The following is an 18468-nucleotide window of genomic DNA, read 5'->3' on the forward strand; positions in this document are numbered from 1 at the left end:
CCAAGGGACACAATATTTTTTGAAAACAAGGGGCCAACAATTTGTTCCACATAATGAATTCATGCTGACCCTCCTGGATTTTGTTCTTAATAACAATTACTTTCTCTTTGACAATAAAATCCTCCACCAGCTCAGGGGCACGGCAATGGGTAGCCCCTGTGCGCCCAGTTACGCCAATTTGTTCCTGGGCTGGTGGGAGGACAGCACTGTCTTTACTGAGATCAATGAAGAGTTCACCGTCTATATTGACCTTTGGGTCCGTTTTATAGACGACGTGTTTGTCTTGTGGAAGGGTACTAAGGAGATGTTCCTGAGGTTTATGGCATCATTGAATGTAAATAATCTAGGCCTAAGATTTACCTTTGAAATAGAGGAAAACCGTCTCCCCTTCCTCGACATTTTGATTTCCAAAAATAGCCGTGGTGACGGGCTGGATACCACTATCTTCAGAAAACCTACGTCCACTAACTCCGTTCTAAGATGGGATAGCAACCACCCGTATTCCCTCAAAAAAGGTATCCCAAAAGGCCAGTATCTTCGCCTTAGAAGGAATTGCTCTGATGAGGCAGATTTTAAAATCAAAGCCAGGGACCTCAGACTGAGATTCTCTGAGAGGGGCTATCCTGATCGGGTGCTGAGGGAGGCGTATCAGCACGCCATTGCTCGGGCTAGGAATGACCTTTTGATACCACGCAATAGGGAAAGCCCTGACTCTAAAGCTATTAGAATGGTCTGTGCCTTTGATAATGGAGCCCCGTGGGTCAGAACCATTCTAAAAAAACACTGGGGCATCCTTGCGATGGATGATGATCTTAAGGAGGTGGTGGGCACACTGCCCCAAGTCACCTATAGAAAATGTAAAACTCTAGGTGACCGACTGGTACATAGCCATCTCACCACACCGGTGAATTCTACCTGGTTGCCAAATAGACCAAGGGGCTGCTATAGGTGTGGGAAGTGTGTGACATGTGCATCAATGCAGACGGGTAATGAATTCTTTAACATCAATACACAGAAGACATATTTCATAAAGGAATTTATCAATTGTAAATCTAAAGGAGTGGTGTACCGAGCTGTATGTACCTGTGGCATCTCCTATATTGGCAAGACTACCCGGGAACTTAGGAGACGGGTAGGGGAACATCTGGGGGATATCCGCAATCAGAGGGATACCCCCATTGCTAGACACGTAAACACAAATCATGGCGGGGATGTCCGGGTCCTGAGTTTCATGGGGATTGATAAGGTCGCTCCACCATTGAGGGGAGGTGATTTTGACAAAGCGTTATTACAAAGAGAGGCAAGGTGGATATTTCTGTTGGATACTTGCCATCCCCAAGGACTCAATGAGCAGCTCAATTTTGGCTGCTTTTTATAGGTCTTTTTATAGGTCTTCTTAAGTGTATTAGCCCCTAGTTTCCTATAGGTCTTGTGGGTTGCTCCTCGTACGCTCCTCAGCCCTTTCCTTGGTTAATTTGGGGTCTCTTTTTCCCCCCTCCTCTTCTCTTTCCCCCCCCCCCTTTTCCTTTATACCTATATGTTTAGGGGGAATATTACTGATCCTAACAAGTACGTGTATGTGGGCGGTGTCTTAACCTGCTCGTCTCCAAACTAACCATAATAAACAAAACGTTTGCAATAGATTGGAGCAGGATTACTATTTTGCTCCTCTGTCCCTCCCTATAAGTAAACTGGTACCGATGGTGTATTATTCGATATGTGCATCGGGTGACTTTCCAGTAGTGAGGGATCTTGTCGTTAATTTGACATTTTTGACATTCCTGTTGACATAGCAGGTTGGTGTCTGCCCGTAGATAATGCCGTCCCGCATCTCGATTAGCCCTGTGTCTCTTTCTTGTCCTCCCCATTTGGCTCCATCTTTAAAGTACTGACATAGCTGGTGTTTTATCTACGTGATCATCTGAGTGTGTTTGGACACTTCCAACAACTATGACTTGGCTTGATAATCTCTACTCTGTAGACAATAGATTTGTCTGGATATTTCCAGACAATATACGCATATATGCCCATACTATGAAATGTTATGCATGGGGTATACATATATGACACGGTGTATTGATATAGTTACGGGAACTCATTTAGGATATATGAAGTACAGTCTGAGTGTTCATGCCACCGCTTGTGTCCCATTATAGAGAACGTAGCCTTACACCATGCACAGTTTAACTTTAGGACGCCTGGCCTCTGTGCTTTTTATCAGGCTGGCTGTCCATCCCCTAGGATATGGTGCAGTGTCAGGTCGCTAGGCATACATGCCTGTGACGTCAAGAGTTTGTCCCGTTGCCCGGATTTGGCTTGCGTTCCACTACTGGAGCGCAGTCCTGAGGCCGCGCACCGGAAGTGACGACCACAAGATGGCGCCGGCACTTCCGGTCTGCGCTATAGACGGAGGATGCACGTGTGCCGTGTGGAGGAGCCGGCGTGCGTTCCAGCTGTATGGTAAGGTGCACAAAATGGGAATGGCGGCTTTTTATCCCATCGAGGGGGGAGGGACAAAGTACCCTTCTGAGGGCGGGACGGGTGAGTTTATAAGTGGACAACGGGTGCCATGCTGGTTTACTCACTGATTGTGGCGAGTGGCTACATCTATACACTTATCTTAATGGTATACAGCCACTGCTGATACCTGGACCATGATGGACATTTGAGCATACCTCATTCATCTATTTCTCTCAAACTCCCCTGATGAATTTCCGTGACCGGAGAAGAAACGCGTTGGGAGGCGTTGGTTACTAGTTATTGGTGGGGGGTGTCCATAGCAGGGCTTACTTGGGCCTGTCCTTGTCAGGACAGGAGTCATTTGCTGGGGCACGACAGGGGATTAGGGAACCTGTCCCCTACCCCAGTATCTTTTGTGCTACACTGGACCCCCCCGTGGGACCTGCTTTCATCCGTGTGGGTATACCACGTCTACAAATCGGTGAGATCGAACCAGTTTTTATCCTGCACAGTTTTCGGCGTGAGCACGTTTAATTGTTTAAATATTGTCTATTTTAAACATATTAGTAAAAGTTATGTTTTATGTGATGGGTCATACTCTTCCTGCTGATTAAGATTTTTTTCAGCCTTCAGCTCGTCTGCATTATTGGACCATTATCTCAGACTAGATGGTAGCCTGATTCTAATGCATCAGGTATTCTAGAATATGTATGTAGTTTTATTTATGAAGATTTTAGAATAATACATTGAATACACAGGATTCGGCCGGCCGTGACCAATTAGCGAAGCGTGGTTCAAATCGGACTACGCCTGTCGCTGATTGTTCGCAGCCGGCCACATAGTATATGACAGCACAGCCACGGAGTGTGTAGCCCAGGCCACGGAGTGTGTAGCCCAGGCCACGGAGTGTGTAGCCCAGGCCACGGAGTGTGTAGCAATGTGGGCATCATATCCCTGTTAAAAAAAAAAGAATTAAAATAAAAAAATAGTTATATACTCACCTTCCATTGGCCCCCGGATCCAGGCGAGGCGTTTACCGATGCTCCTCACGACGCTCCGGTCCCAAGAGTGCATTGCGGTCTCGTGAGATGATGACGTAGCAGTCTCGCGAGACCACTACGTCATCATCTCGCGAGATTGCAATGCATGGAGCATTCACCGGAGCGTCGCGAGGAGTGGGAAAGGCCTGTTCTGGATCCGAGGGGCCGACGGACGGTGAGTATATACGGTAACTATTCTTTATTATTTTTAACATTAGATCTTTTTACTATTGATGCTGCATAGGCATCATCAATAGTAAAAAGTTGGTCACACGGGATTAATAGCAGCGTTAACTGAGTGCGTTACACTGCGGCATAACACGGTCCGTTAACGCTGCCATTAACACTGTGTGAGTGCTGACTGGAGGGGAGTATGGAGCGGGCACTGACTGTGGGGAGTAAGGAGCGGCCATTTTGCCGCCGGACTCTGCCTGTCTGCCTTGGCGGCGACCAATCAGCGACTTGGGATTTCCGTGACAGAAGGACAGACAGAAAGATGGAAGGGACCCTTAGACAATTATATAGTAGATTTTGCATGTTCTGTATTTATATACATTGCATAGTACCACACCTTCTTTCCTGTGTATAAACACACTGCCGAGCACCAATTCTCCTGCCCTGTGTATATATACACACTGGACAGTACCACTTCTTCTGTCCTGTGTATATACACACTGCATAGCACCACTTCTCCTGCTGTGTATGTATACACACTGCATAGCACCACTTCTCCTGCTGTGTATGTATACACACTGTACAGTACCACTTCTCCTGCCCTGTGTATACACACTGTACAGTACCACTTCTCCTGCCCTGCGTATTTACACACTGTACAGTATCACTTCTTCTGCCCTGTGTATATATACACACTGCATAGTACCACTTCTCCTGCCCTGTATGTATGTATGTATGTGTGTATATATATATATACTTACTGTACAGTACCACTTCTGTCCTGTGTATATACACACTGCACAGCAGTACCACTGCTTCTGTCCTGTGTGTATACACACACTGCACAGCAGTACCACTGCTTCTGTCCTGTGTGTATACACACACTGCACAGCAGTACCACTGCTTCTGTCCTGTGTGTATACACACACTGCACAGCAGTACCACTGCTTCTGTCCTGTGTGTATACACACACTGCACAGCAGTACCACTGCTTCTGTCCTGTGTGTATACACACACTGCACAGCAGTACCACTGCTTCTGTACTGTGTATACTAGATAGAGGCCCGATGCTATCGCACGATGGGGGCTGGCTTTCCCCGCATGTGCTCACCCACCTATCCACTCTCTCTTTCCCTATGAGCTTACATCTCCAGTCTGTTCTCTTTTCTTTGACCTGTCTACCCATGTGCTATTCTCCTTGTCTGCTGTCTTTCTCCTTCCTGTGCTGTGTTCTCCCCTCGTGTGCTGTCCCATTTGAGCTGTCTCCCCCCCCCCCCCCCGTGCTCTGTTTCTCACCCCTGTGCGCTTTCTCTCACCCCTGTGCGCTTCACAACATGCCACAACTCCTGGGCAGGGGGAGGAAGCAAAAGACAATACTGACACATTACAGCAAGAGATCGCAGAGGATACACTTTGTGAGGTAAAATATTGTTTTTAAAACAGTCCGTGAAATATTTTACCTGCCAAAATGTATCCTCTGTGATCTCCTGCTGTAATGTCAGTATTGTCTTTTGCTTCCTCCCTTGCCCAGCAGATGTGGTATGCTCCGTACACGGTCAGACACAGACAATTTTTAAAATGAACTTTCGTTCGTGGGAAAACCCCTTTAATGTGATCGGCTTCCTCTGCCTGTAGACACGTCGCGCATCTGTCGCCAGGATCAGCTGAATGATTCACTGTGCCTGCGCGGAATTCACACAGGCACAGTAAATCAAACTGCCGCCATCTTTGTGCAGACAGATAGCGGCGCTCACATTAAAACTGCGCATGCGCTCCTCCTGTACAAAGATGGCGGCAGTCAGTAAATCATTTTGGCTGATCCCGGCGGCGGGGTGTTCGCGACGGTGTTCTGTTGGTGGTACCGTGCAAGAGGCTGCATACGGCGTATACAGTAGGTGTGGTGCGTACGGCGTATACAGTGGGTGTGTGGTGCGACAGTGTTCCGCTGGTGGTACCTTGCAAGAGGCTGGGTACCACCTGCAGTTTCCATATTGAGACACCCATCACTTTGGGTGTCCCAATATGGTGGTCGGTGAACTTCCGCTGCTTGGAATTCTGGGATCCGGACACATCTGGACGGAACAGGATGTGAACACATTACAAGGCAAGTACTGTATTTTTCGGACTATAAGACGCCTCGGACCCTAAGAAGCACCTAGGTTTTAGAGGAGGAAATTAGGAAAATAAAAAACTGAAGCAAAAAAGTGGTCAATTCTGAACTCAAGATCACCTATCCTGGTAAATATGGTCCCCTCATCCCTAAATTGATATGCATGGCCCCATCCTTATTCTGGTATGATTGGCCCCATCCCAGTCCTGGTATGCATGGTCCCATTCTTATTCTGATATGATTGACTAGATGGTGGCCCGATTCTAACGCATCGGGTATTATAGAATATGTATGTAGTTTATTTATGAAGATATTAGAATAATGCAATGAATACACAGGATTCGGCCGGCCGGGCGCGACTAATCAGTGAAGCGTAGTTCAAATCCCGCACCAATTCGCACCCGGATTGCACCTATTGCTGATTGTTTGCGGCCGGCCGGGCGCGACCAACACATAGTATATAGCGCAGCTTGCGTAGTATATAGCGCAGCTTGCGTAGTATATAGCGCAGCTTGCGTAGTATATAGCGCAGCTTGCGTAGTATATAGCGCAGCTTGCGTAGTATATAGCGCAGCTTGCGTAGTATATAGCGCAGTATATAGCGCAGCCCGCGCAGTATATAGCACAGCCGGAACCATATCCCTGTTAAAAAAACACAAAAAACAATGGAAATAAAAAATAGTTATATACTCACCTTCCGTTGGCCCCCCTATCCAGCCAAGGTCTTTTAGCGATGCTCCTCGCGGCGCTCCGTTCCAGTAATGCCTTGCGGCAATTACACGTGATCATGTAGCGGTCTCGCGAGACCGCCACGTGATCTCTGGTCATTGCCGCAATGCATTCCAGGGACCGGAGCGTCGCGAGGAGCGGGAAAGGCTGGCGCGGAAGGTGAGAATATAATGTTTGTTGTTTTTTTAAATTATTTTTACCATATGTTTTTACTATTGATGCTGTATAGGCAGCATCAATAGTAAAAAGTGAAGCGGTAAATCCCGCCCCAATATGGCTGATGGTCGCGCCCGGCCGACCGCAACCAAATCAGCAGCCCGGGATTTCCGTTACAGACAAACAGACGGAAGTACTCCTTAGACAAATATATATAGAGATAGATTGATTGTCCCCATCCCGTTCCTGGTATGATTGATTGGCCCAATCAGAAAAGATAAAAAAAAAATACAAACCTTTACTCTTACCTTCCTCGGCTCCCTCGCAGTCGCAGCGTCCTGCTCCGGTGCCAGCAGCTGCTTAATGCTTGTAAGCAGGGCATGGCAGGGACATCATGCGCTGCTCACAAGGAGAGCACAGCTGCAGGAATACTCACCGGGTGTTCATCAGAGATTGCCGTGAGTATCCATTCCACTTCAGTAGCGCGCACTGTCAGCCGCCTGCTTCCTGTTGGGGCCGGCGGTCACATGTGCTGATACTTAAGAGAAATGAATATTTTGAATACTCACATGTAGATCTTCAAATAACTCATAAAGCAAATCAGTAGGACCTCAGAGGCGGGGCCTCACTGTCAGTCATATACTGAGCTCTGATGTAATGCCCCTACAGCCCCTTTTTGCTCTTTCTCAATGGCAAGACATGTCCCCTATTGTTGAACTGAAAGCAAGTTTTTTTTGTTTTTTTTTGTATGTTCGCAAAGTATTTTATGATAAACTTCTCAATCGTATCTTAATTGGATTTATTACTTCATATAGAGATATTTTGCACTAGCATCTTACATTTCTACTTCATTTATTGATTCTTTCCAGTTTGGGCTATTTGACTTTAACAAGTGCACTTTGGCAATGTTTAGATAATTTTTACTTTTATTCCCATAGTATAATTTAGAGGTACTATGCACCAGCATACATTTATACTTACACTTCTTCCTCATTTATTTTTATTTTATTTCCACCAGGAGGTTTATTATACCAAAATTGCACCTTACGTACTCTGACAATATTAATATGTTTCTATATATAATGGAATTATGTTGAGGTCTTTTCTTGTTACATGTTCACAATCATGCATATGACTAATTTTTGTGCTAATACTCACTAAATACACTTAAAAGACTAATCATTTAGAGTGTGCCTAAAATGCGGATTTTTTTAATTCTGATGATCCACACTAGATATTCAATTGGTTTTGACACCACTGTGCCCTAACATTAGTAAGGAACATTTTGCTTGTTACTATTCTATATGGAATTATATTTTAAAGTATTTTGAATAAATGTGTGATTTTAATATTGGATTTTGTTTACCCTTTCATTTGTCTCTCTAGGATTTTGCATATCTCTCATGAGAGCCCATATTGCTTGATTTATCATACTTGGTTGGATACTGCTATTTTAATTGGATTTTGGATTATGGTATATGAGAATGATGAAAAAAAAAAAGTGAAGCCAAAGATTTTAAAAATATTTATTGCCGGCTGGAGTCTTGCTGCACGGCTGGGAGTGTTGCTGCACGGCTGGGAGTGTTGCTGCACGGCTGGGAGTGTTGCTGCACGGCTGGGAGTGTTGCTGCACGGCTGGGAGTGTTGCTGCACGGCTGGGAGTCTTGCTGCACGGCTGGGAGTCTTGCTGCACGGCTGGGAGTCTTGCTGCACGGCTGGGAGTCTTGCTGCACGGCTGGGAGTCTTGCTGCACGGCTGGGAGTCTTGCTGCACGGCTGAGAGTCTTGCTGCACGGCTGGGAGTGTTGCTGCACGGCTGGGAGTGTTGCTGCACGGCTGGGAGTCTTGCTGCACGGCTGGGAGTCTTGCTGCACGGCTGGGAGTCTTGCTGCACGGCTGGGAGACTTGCTGCACGGCTGGGAGTCTTGCTGCACGGCTGAGAGTCTTTCTGCCCGGCTGAGAGTCTTGCTGCCCGGCTGGGAGTCTTGCTGCCCGGCTGGGAGACTTGCTGCCCGGCTGGGAGTCTTGCTGCCCGGCTGGGAGTCTTGCTGCCCGGCTGGGAGTCTTGCTGCACGGCTGGGAGTCTTGCTGCACGGCTGGGAGTCTTGCTGCACGGCTGGTAGTCTTGCTGCACGGCTGAGAGTATTGCTGCCCGGCTGGGAGTCTTGCTGCCCGGCTGGGAGTCTTGCTGCCCGGCTGGGAGTCTTGCTGCACGGCTGAGAGTCTTGCTGCACGGCTGAGACTCTTGCTGCACGGCTGAGAGTCTTGCTGCCCGGCTGAGAGTCTTGCTGCCCGGCTGGGAGTCTTGCTGCCCGGCTGGGAGTCTTGCTGCCCGGCTGGGAGTCTTGCTGCCCGGCTGGGAGACTTGCTGCCCGGCTGGGAGTCTTGCTGCCCGGCTGGGAGTCTTGCTGCCCGGCTGGGAGTCTTGCTGCCCGGCTGGGAGTCTTGCTGCCCAGCTGGGAGACTTGCTGCACGGCTGGGAGTTTTGCTGCATGGCTGGGAGTCTTGCTGCAAGGCTGGGAGTCTTGCTGCACGGCTGGGAGTCTTGCTGCACGGCTGGGAGTCTTGCTGCACGGCTGGGAGTCATGCTGCACGGCTGGTAGTCTTGCTGCACGGCTGAGAGTATTGCTGCCTGGCTGGGAGTCTTGCTGCCCGGCTGGGAGTCTTGCTGCCCGGCTGGGAGTCTTGCTGCCCGGCTGGGAGACTTGCTGCCCAGCTGGGAGTCTTGCTGCCCGGCTGGGAGTCTTGCTGCCCTGCTGGGAGTCTTGCTGCCCGGCTGGGAGTCTTGCTGCCCGGCTGGGAGTCTTGCTGCCCGGCTGGGAGTCTTGCTGCCCGGCTGGGAGTCTTGCTGCACGGCTGAGAGTCTTGCTGCACGGCTGAGAGTCTTGCTGCACGGCTGAGAGTCTTGCTGCACGGCTGAGAGTCTTGCTGCACGGCTGAGAGTCTTGCTGCACGGCTGAGAGTCTTGCTGCACGGCTGAGAGTCTTGCTGCACGGCTGAGAGTTTTGCTGCACGGCTGAGAGTCTTGCTGCACGGCTGAGAGTCTTGCTGCACGGCTGAGAGTCTTGCTGCACGGCTGAGAGTCTTGCTGCACGGCTGAGAGTCTTGCTGCACGGCTGAGAGTCTTGCTGCCCGACTGAGAGTCTTGCTGCCCGGCTGAGAGTCTTTCTGCCCGGCTGGGAGTCTTGCTGCCCGGCTGGGAGTCTTGCTGCCCGGCTGGGAGTCTTGCTGCCCGGCTGGGAGACTTGCTGCCCGGCTGGGAGACTTGCTGCCCGGCTGGGAGTCTTGCTGCCCGGCTGGGAGTCTTGCTGCCCGGCTGGGAGTCTTGCTGCCCGGCTGGGAGTCTTGCTGCCCGGCTGGGAGTCTTGCTGCCCGGCTGGGAGACTTGCTGCACGGCTGGGAGTTTTGCTGCACGGCTGGGAGTCTTGCTGCACGGCTGGGAGTCTTGCTGCACGGCTGGGAGTCTTGCTGCACGGCTGAGAGTCTTGCTGCACGGCTGAGAGTCTTGCTGCCCGGCTGGGAGTCTTGCTGCCCGGCTGGGAGTCTTGCTGCCCGGCTGGGAGTCTTGCTGCCCGGCTGGGAGTCTTGCTGCCCGGCTGGGAGTCTTGCTGCCCGGCTGAGTCTTTGAAAAGTTGCTAAATTTTGGAACAGCTTGGAGTTGCGCAATAATTTGGGAACTTTGAAGGATCAAAAAGGTCATGTATTGTGAGGGCCCTTAGTCTTCTATCACAGTAGAAGAGCTCCGTATATGCCCCACCCCCACAGTATAAATTCCCGAGTGTAACCCTCACAATGCCCCCAGTGATGCATTCCCACCCATAGAACACCCCCAACACCCATACATTATGATGTACCTTCACATGATATTCTAAAATGTTGCACCCCACCCCCCCATGCAGTATGTTGCCCTAAGGCATCCCCTTGGCGCTATGACGCCCCCACAGTATAATGAAACAAGGTGCTCCTTCTCACTCAGTACAATGCCTCTAAATGCCCTCCCAGTGCCCACCTCACAACATTCAGTTGCCGGAGCTGACGTTGCCAGAGCTGACGTTGCCAGAGCTGACGTTGCCAGAGCTGACGTTGCCAGAGCTGACACCTAAGGGTATGTGCACACGATGCAGAATTGGTGCAGAACTGCAGCAGATTTTTCTGCTGCAAAAAAGCTGCAGAACTGCACTGTGATTTACAGTACAATGTAAATCAATGTGAAAAAAAATAAAGCTGTGCACATGGTGCAGAAAAATCTGCGCCGAAACGCTGCAGATTTCAAAGAAGTGCATGTCACTACTTTTGTGCGTTTCTGCAGCGTTTCTGCACCCCTCCATTAATAGAAATCTGCAGTGGTAAAATCTGCACAAAAACACACTAAAAACGCACCTGCGGATTCTGCCAGGAGATGCAGATTTAGTGCAGAAAATTCTGCACCACATTTCCTATGTGTGCACATAGCCTAAGGGTATTAGATTCAGAGCCCACTCCACAGCGGGCAGCTGGTTGTATTATATGGATGCCATCATCCTCTAAGGCTATGTGCACCGTTGCGGATTAGGCTTAGGAATTTCTGGTGCGGATTCTGTCTCTCCTGGCAGTAAACGCACCTGCGGTTTTTTGTGTGGTTCCGTAGCGTTTTTTATGCGTTTTTGCTGCGGTTTTTACCCCTGCGGTTTTCTATAATGGAGTGGGTACAAAAACGGTGCAGATTCACAAAAAGGAAGTGACATGCTACTTCTTTTAAACCGCAGCGTTTCCGCAGCGGATTTTCGCAAAGTGTGCACAGCATTTTTTTTTTCTCATTGATTTACATTGTACTATAAATCAATTGCGGATCTGCAGCGTTTCTGCACCTCAAAAAACATGTGCACATACCCTTACAGCAGTAATTAACGTGACCACCGATTGCCGCTGTTAACCTGTTCAATGCCGCTGTCAGTTGCTGACAGCGACATTTAAGCGTGATGTGATCACAGGGAGCCGATGGGTTGCTATGACAGGCAGGGGTCGGCTAAATGCCCTCATCTCCCCTTCACCCCGCCTCTACCTCCTGCGCCGGTCATGTGACGACCTTATGTGACATCCAGCCAGTAGTTGGGCATAGAAGACAGTGATTGTTCCTATATACCACAATACTGCTGTATATAGTACAAGCGATCAGACGATCGCAGCTTCAAGTCCTGTAAGGGAACTAATAAATAAAATAAGTAAATTAAAAAAAAAAAAAGTTTTTAAAAATGTAAAAAAAATAAATAAAAAATTTGAATCACCCTGTTAAAATTAAACAGTTAAAAAAATGAAAAAAATATGCACATATTTGGTATCGACGTGTTCAGAAAAGTCCAATATGAAAATATAATATTGATCCAATCTGTAAAAACTGTAAAGTAGAAAAAAAACTTAAAATACCAAAATTGCTTGTTTTTTGTTGCTACAATAAAAAAATGCATTAAAAATCTATAAAAGCTTTGTAACTATCAATAAAAACATCCGCTCACTACCCAAAAAAAACCAAGCCCTCACACTCCTCCATTATCCAAAAAATAAAAATGTTACTGGTATTTGAAAATGGCGACTCAGGCTATTTCCTGGGGGCTTTTATGAAATTCAGAATTTTTTTGCCACTTTAAATTAAAAAAATGCAGGTTTGGTATTGTCCTAATCGTGTTGACCTGATTGGTCCAGGCAGTTGTCTGTACGTGAAGAACGGACATCAGACAACAGAAAATAATTTTTATATCCATGTATAGAGATAGCATTACAATCACTATTCTGAATTCTATGGCTTTTCTAATTTCGGACTTACATAGATTGTGTTCCAATTTTTGCGCGTCATTTTTCACAAATAAATAACTGCAAATATCTGAATTAGAGAGAGAGAGAATTCCTTATAAGTAGCCTAACATTAAATACCAATTGTATCAATAGTACATATTACTAGATGATTAACAAATATAAAGTTTTCTAAATAAAAATGTACAGGATATTAGAATTGGGAAGTAGAGGAAGCTTGACATAAGAAATCAGAACCTTTTACAGCTAGGAAATGTGGAATAATGACAGGACAGGACAGGGGTATAACACGCACATACTCACTACTAAACTCCTACGGAACAACCCTCAACGGAATTCTGGGTGAGCGGTTGCTTATATATTCCTCATGATGTCATAATATCCAGGCCAGAGGTGACCATGGTGACGATCCTGTGATGTCACAACATTAAAGAATGTGCTAGAACAAGCCCTGCAGCCAATGAGATCCAAGATAATAATGCGTAATAAAGTCTATGGAGGGTTTATAATAGTATGTAATATTAATAATCTGATACAGTAAATTGTTACAAATGATAAACACCTCCACGCACACAGATCCATGAAAACATATATGCAGAAGCTTGTTATAATCCTATTTTCTAACTTGTATTGTTCTTATACATATCCACTGTATGGACATAAGTATGGGGATATAGAATTTTGTAACATCCCACTCTAAATCCATAGGCATTAATTTGGCTGGGGTTGGTCCCCGAAGATTTTGGAGGAGTCTTTGGGATTTTTTGCTCCTTCATTCAGAAGATTATTTGTAACGTCAGACACTGATGCTGGATGGGTCAGGGCTAGCAATCTATATTCTAGTTCATCCCAAAGGTGTTGGTTGAGGTTCAGACTCTGTGCGGACAGTCAGGTTCTTCCAAACCAAACTCCCCCCAACCTTGCCTTTATGGACCTTGCTTTGTGCACTGGAGCATAGCCGTGCTGGGACAGAAAAGGACCTTATTCAAACTGTTCCCACAATGTTGGAAGCATATATTTGTCCATAATTTATTCTATACTGAAGAATTAGGACTTCCCTTCACTGAAACTAATATGCCAAAGCCGACCCATAAAAAACAACCCCAGCAGACTGATTCCAGATCACTACACTCCTAAGCCATCATTCCCATCCCATTTGGAACAGAAATGGTGGCTAGTGTGGGGAGTACTGTGAAGGCCAGTATATAGCATGAGAACCATTATACAGCGTGGAGGCCATTATACAGTGTGGGTCCTACTGTGGGGGCCATGATACAGTGAGAGAGCTTTTGTTAGGACCATTATACTGTGTATAAGGAATCTATGAGGACATCATATTCTGTATAAAGGTGCCTTAGGGACATCGTACTCTGTATAAAAGAGCTGTGGACCCACCATATGCTGTGTAAAGAAGCTGTGGGACCACCATACTGTATATAGAGGAGCTGTACATTGCGAGACTCTGGGGATATTATCAAATGTTAAGCATTATTGTTACGCAAGTACGAGTATTGTGGCCGTCAAAGGGGCAAAATTTGAACACTGTTTTTTTTAAGGCCTTTGCACAGAGCATTAATATTTTTTCATAGAGGGCAGAAAGGAGGCATTATTACTATTTAAGGGGCACAGGGGTTTGCAGTATTATGTGGGGCACTAAGAGGAGCGCTGTTATTGTGCCAAACAGCAGGTGTAGTAATAGGGACACATACGGCAGCAGTGGCTCAGTATTTGGGTATCCGTAGGATGAGGCATTTGTGCCGGTTGAGAATAGATGGTGCCATTCTGGAAATGTGAGAAGTCAAATGTCTTTGTTGTATTCTCTGCAGACGAGTCCTGGCTGGAAGAAGTTGTCATGTTGGTCTGGGTCCAGGCTCGGACTGGCCCACCGGAGACCCGGAGGATCCTCCGGTGGGCCCAGGCACTGACACCTGCTGGCAGGGCCCCCACTGCTCCAGGGGCCCCCACTGCTCCAGGCGGCCGGGGGGGCCCTGGAGCAGTGGGGGCTCCTGGAGCAGAGGGGGACGCTGGGGGGGCAGAATGCTGGAGACACGCTGTGGCAGAATGCTGGAGACACACTGGGGCAGAATGCTGGACACACACTGGGGGCAGAATGCTGGAGACACACTGGGGGCAGAATGCTGGAGACACACTGGGGGCAGAATGCTGGACACACACTGGGGCAGAATGCTGGAGACACACTGGGGGCAGAATGCTGGACACACACTGGGGCAGAATGCTGGAGACACACTGGGGCAGAATGCTGGAGACACACTGGGGCAGAATGCCGGACACACTGGGGGCAGAATGCCGGACACACTGGGGGCAGAATGCCGGACACACTGGGGGCAGAATGCCGGACACACTGGGGGCAGAATGCCGGACACACTGGGGGCAGAATGCCGGACACACTGGGGGCAGGACTGGAGGCATGGGCAGAATGTAGATACAGGGCATGATTGGAGACACGGGGCAGAATGAAAGACATGGGGCAGGATTGGATCATGGGGCAGGATGGATACGATGGAGACAGATGGGGCAGGATGGGGAGATCATATGGGGTAGAATGGATACTCATGAGGGCAGGATGCGAGAACATATGGCTGGAGCCAGGAATGAGATAAACGGGGCCAGGGTGGGGAATATTATTACCATAGGGGCTAATTAACCCCTTCATGACCCAGCCTATTTTGGCCTTAATGACCTTGCCGTTTTTTGCAATTCTGACCAGTGTCCCTTTATGAGTTAATAACTCAGGAACGCTTCAACGGATCCTAGCGATTCTGAGATTGTTTTTTCGTGACATATTGGGCTTCATGTTAGTTGTAAATTTAGGTCGATAATTTCTGAGTTTATTTGTGAAAAAAACGGAAATTTGGCGAAAATTTTGAAAATTTTGCAATTTTCACATTTTGAATTTTTATTCTGTTAAACCAGAGAGTTATGTGACACAAAATACTTAATAAATAACATTTCCCACATGTCTGCTTTTCATCAGCATAATTTTGGAAACAAATTTTTTTTTTTGCTAGGAAGCTGTAAGGGTTAAAATTTGACCAGTGATTTTTCATTTTTACAACAAAATTTACAAAACCATTTTTTTTAGGGACCACCTCACATTTGAAGTCAGTTTGAGGGTTCTATATGGCTGAAAATACCCAAGTGACACCATTCTAAAAACTGCACCCCTCAAGGTGCTCAAAACCACATTCAAGAAGTTTATTAACCCTTCAGGTGTTTCACAGCAGCAGAAGCAACATGGAAGGAATAAATTAACATTTAACTTTTTAGTCACAAAAATGATCTTTTTGCAACAATTTTTTTATTTTCCCAAGGGCAACAGGATAAGATGGATCCCAATATTTGTTGCCCAGTTTGTTGTGAGTACGCTGGTACCCCACATGTGGGGGTAAACCACTGTTTGGGCGCACGTCAGGGCTCAGAAGGGAAGTAGTGACATTTGAAATGCAGACTTTGATGGAATGGTCTGCGGGCGTCACGTTGCATTTGCAGAGCCCCTGATGTGCCTAAACAGTAGAAACACCCCACAAGTGACCCCATTTTGGAAACTATACCCCCCCAAAGAACTTATCTAGATGTGTGGTGAGCACTTTGAACCCCCAAGTGCTTCTCAGAAGTTTATAACGCAGAGCCGTGAAAATAAAAAATAATTGTTCTTTCCTCAAAAATTATGTTTTAGCAAGTAATTCTTTATTTTTGCAAGGGTAATAGGAGAAATTGGACCCCAACAGTTGTTGCCCAGTTTGTCCTGAGTACGCTGGTACCCCATATGTGGGGGTAAGCCACTGTTTGGGCGCACGTCGGGGCTTGGAAGGGAGGGAGCACCATTTGACTTTTTGAAAGCAAGATTGGCTGGAATCAATGGCGGTGCCATGTTGCGTTTGGAGACCCCTGATGTGCCCAAACAGTGGAAACCCCTCAATTCTAACTTCAACACTAACCCCAACACACCGCTAACCCTAATCCCAACCCTAACCCTAATCCCAACCCTAACCACAACTGTAACCCCAACACACTCCTAACCCTATCCGTAACCCTAACCACAAGCCTAATCTTAACCCTATTTCCAACCCTAGCCCTAATTCCAACCCTAACTCTAATTCCAACCCTAAGGCTATGTTCCCACGTTGCGGATTCGTGTGAGATTTTTCCGCACGATTTTTGAAAAATCTGCAGGTAAAAGGCACTGCGTTTTACCTGCAGATTTACAGCGGATTTCCAGTGTTTTTTTGTGCGAATTTCACCTGCGGATTCCTATTGAGGAACTGGTGTAAAACGCTGCGGAAACCACACAAAGAATTGACATGCTGCGGAAAATACAACGCAGCGTTTCCGCACGGAATTTTCCGCACCATGGGCACAGCGGATTTGGTTTTCCATAGGTGTACAATCCGCTGCGGATCCGCAGCCAAATCTGCACTGTGTGCACATGCCCTAACCCTACCCCTAACCCTAACCCTAGTTCTAACCCTCGTTCTAACCTTAGTTCTAACCCTAGTTCTAACCCTAACCCTAGTGGAAAAAGAAAAAAAATATATTTTCTTTTTTTTATTATTGTCCCTACCTATGGGGGTGATAAAGGGGGGGGGGTCATTTACTATTTTTTTTTATTTTGATCACTGTGAGGTTTTATCACAGTGATCAAAATGTACATGGAACGAATCTGCCGGCTGGCAGATTCGGCGGGCGCACTGAGCATGCGCCCGCCATTTTGGAAGATGGCGGCGCCCAGCGAGGAGACGTACGGACACCGGGAGGATCGGTAAGTATGAAGGGGTGGTGGGGGGGTGGATCGGAGCACAGGGGGGGGATCGGAGCACAGGGGGGGTGGATCTGAGCAAGAAGGGAGCGGACAGGAGGACGGGGGAGCGGGCAGGCGGACGGAGGGGACCGGACCCCATAACGGAGGACTGGGGGGGCGATCGGTGGGTGTGGGGGGGCAGATCAGGTTTTCCAGCCATGGCCAATGATATTACAGCATCGGCCATGGCTGGATTGTAATATTTCACCAGTTTTTTTAGGTGAAATATTACAAATCGCTCCGATTGGCAGTTTCACTTTCAACAGCCAATCAGAGCGATCGTAGCCACGGGGGGGTGAAGCCACCCCCCCTGGGCTGAAGCACCACTCCCCCTGTCTCTGTAGATTGGGTAAAATAGGAGTTAACCCTTTCACCCGATCTGCAGGGACGCGATCATTCCATGACGCCACATAGGCGTCATGGGTCGGATTGGCACGGGTTTTCATGATGCCTACGTGGCGTCATGGGTCGGGAAGGGGTTAAGGGATATTATTACTGCAGTGATGTATTTATTTTATTTTTTGAGTATACTGTTTTAATTGGGGGGGCGGTCCTGTTACTGTGTAGAGTGACACTATGTCGCCTTTTTTTCTTCATGTGGTGTAATGTAGAAGTTGTGAAAAATTAAGTAATGTGTTCTGCAAGCGGAGCTCGAGATAACTGTGTTATTTCCTGCAGAAATGAGTCCTGTCTGGAAGAAATGATGGCGGTCTGTGCTGGATGAAAGATGAAGGACTTCACCTAGAGACGTCACTGGTGAGTCAGTGTTACCTATACACTGACACTATACACTGTATACTATATACAGAGCTCCTGTGTATAATGTCACCAGTGATCACTGTATTACCTATACATTATATACAGAGCTCCTGTGTATAATACCACCAGTGATCTCTGTATTACCTCTACACAGACACTGCATACTAAGTACAGATCTCCTGTGTATAATGTCACTTAGGCTGCCGTCACACATTCAGTATTTGGTCAGTATTTTACATCAGTATTTGTAAGCCAAAACCAGAAGTGGGTGATAAATGCAGAAGTGGTGCACATGTTTCTATTATACTTTTCTGTTATGGTTCTCAATGGCAAGAGAACATAGCCCAGCATACATATGAACAAGCTCTTGGAAGGATGGAAACTTAAACTGACCATGAACTAAACCTGCCGCACAACTAACAGTAGCCGGGTAGC

The 18468-nt window shown here is 47.3% G+C and overlaps 1 long non-coding RNA gene across 1 annotated transcript; it reads right to left on the reverse strand.

Annotated features, from left to right (window-relative positions):
- Window positions 1–12380: 12380 nt before the first annotated feature.
- LOC143768417 (uncharacterized) lies at window positions 12381–12815 on the reverse strand. The gene is made up of 2 exons (XR_013213857.1): window positions 12759–12815; window positions 12381–12525 (listed from the first exon to the last, which is right to left on the reverse strand). It is a non-coding gene; the product is annotated as an uncharacterized LOC143768417 (long non-coding RNA).
- Window positions 12816–18468: the final 5653 nt, after the last annotated feature.

Source organism: Ranitomeya variabilis, chromosome 4 (assembly GCF_051348905.1).
Source record: "Ranitomeya variabilis isolate aRanVar5 chromosome 4, aRanVar5.hap1, whole genome shotgun sequence".
NCBI classification, from domain to species: domain Eukaryota; kingdom Metazoa; phylum Chordata; class Amphibia; order Anura; family Dendrobatidae; genus Ranitomeya; species Ranitomeya variabilis.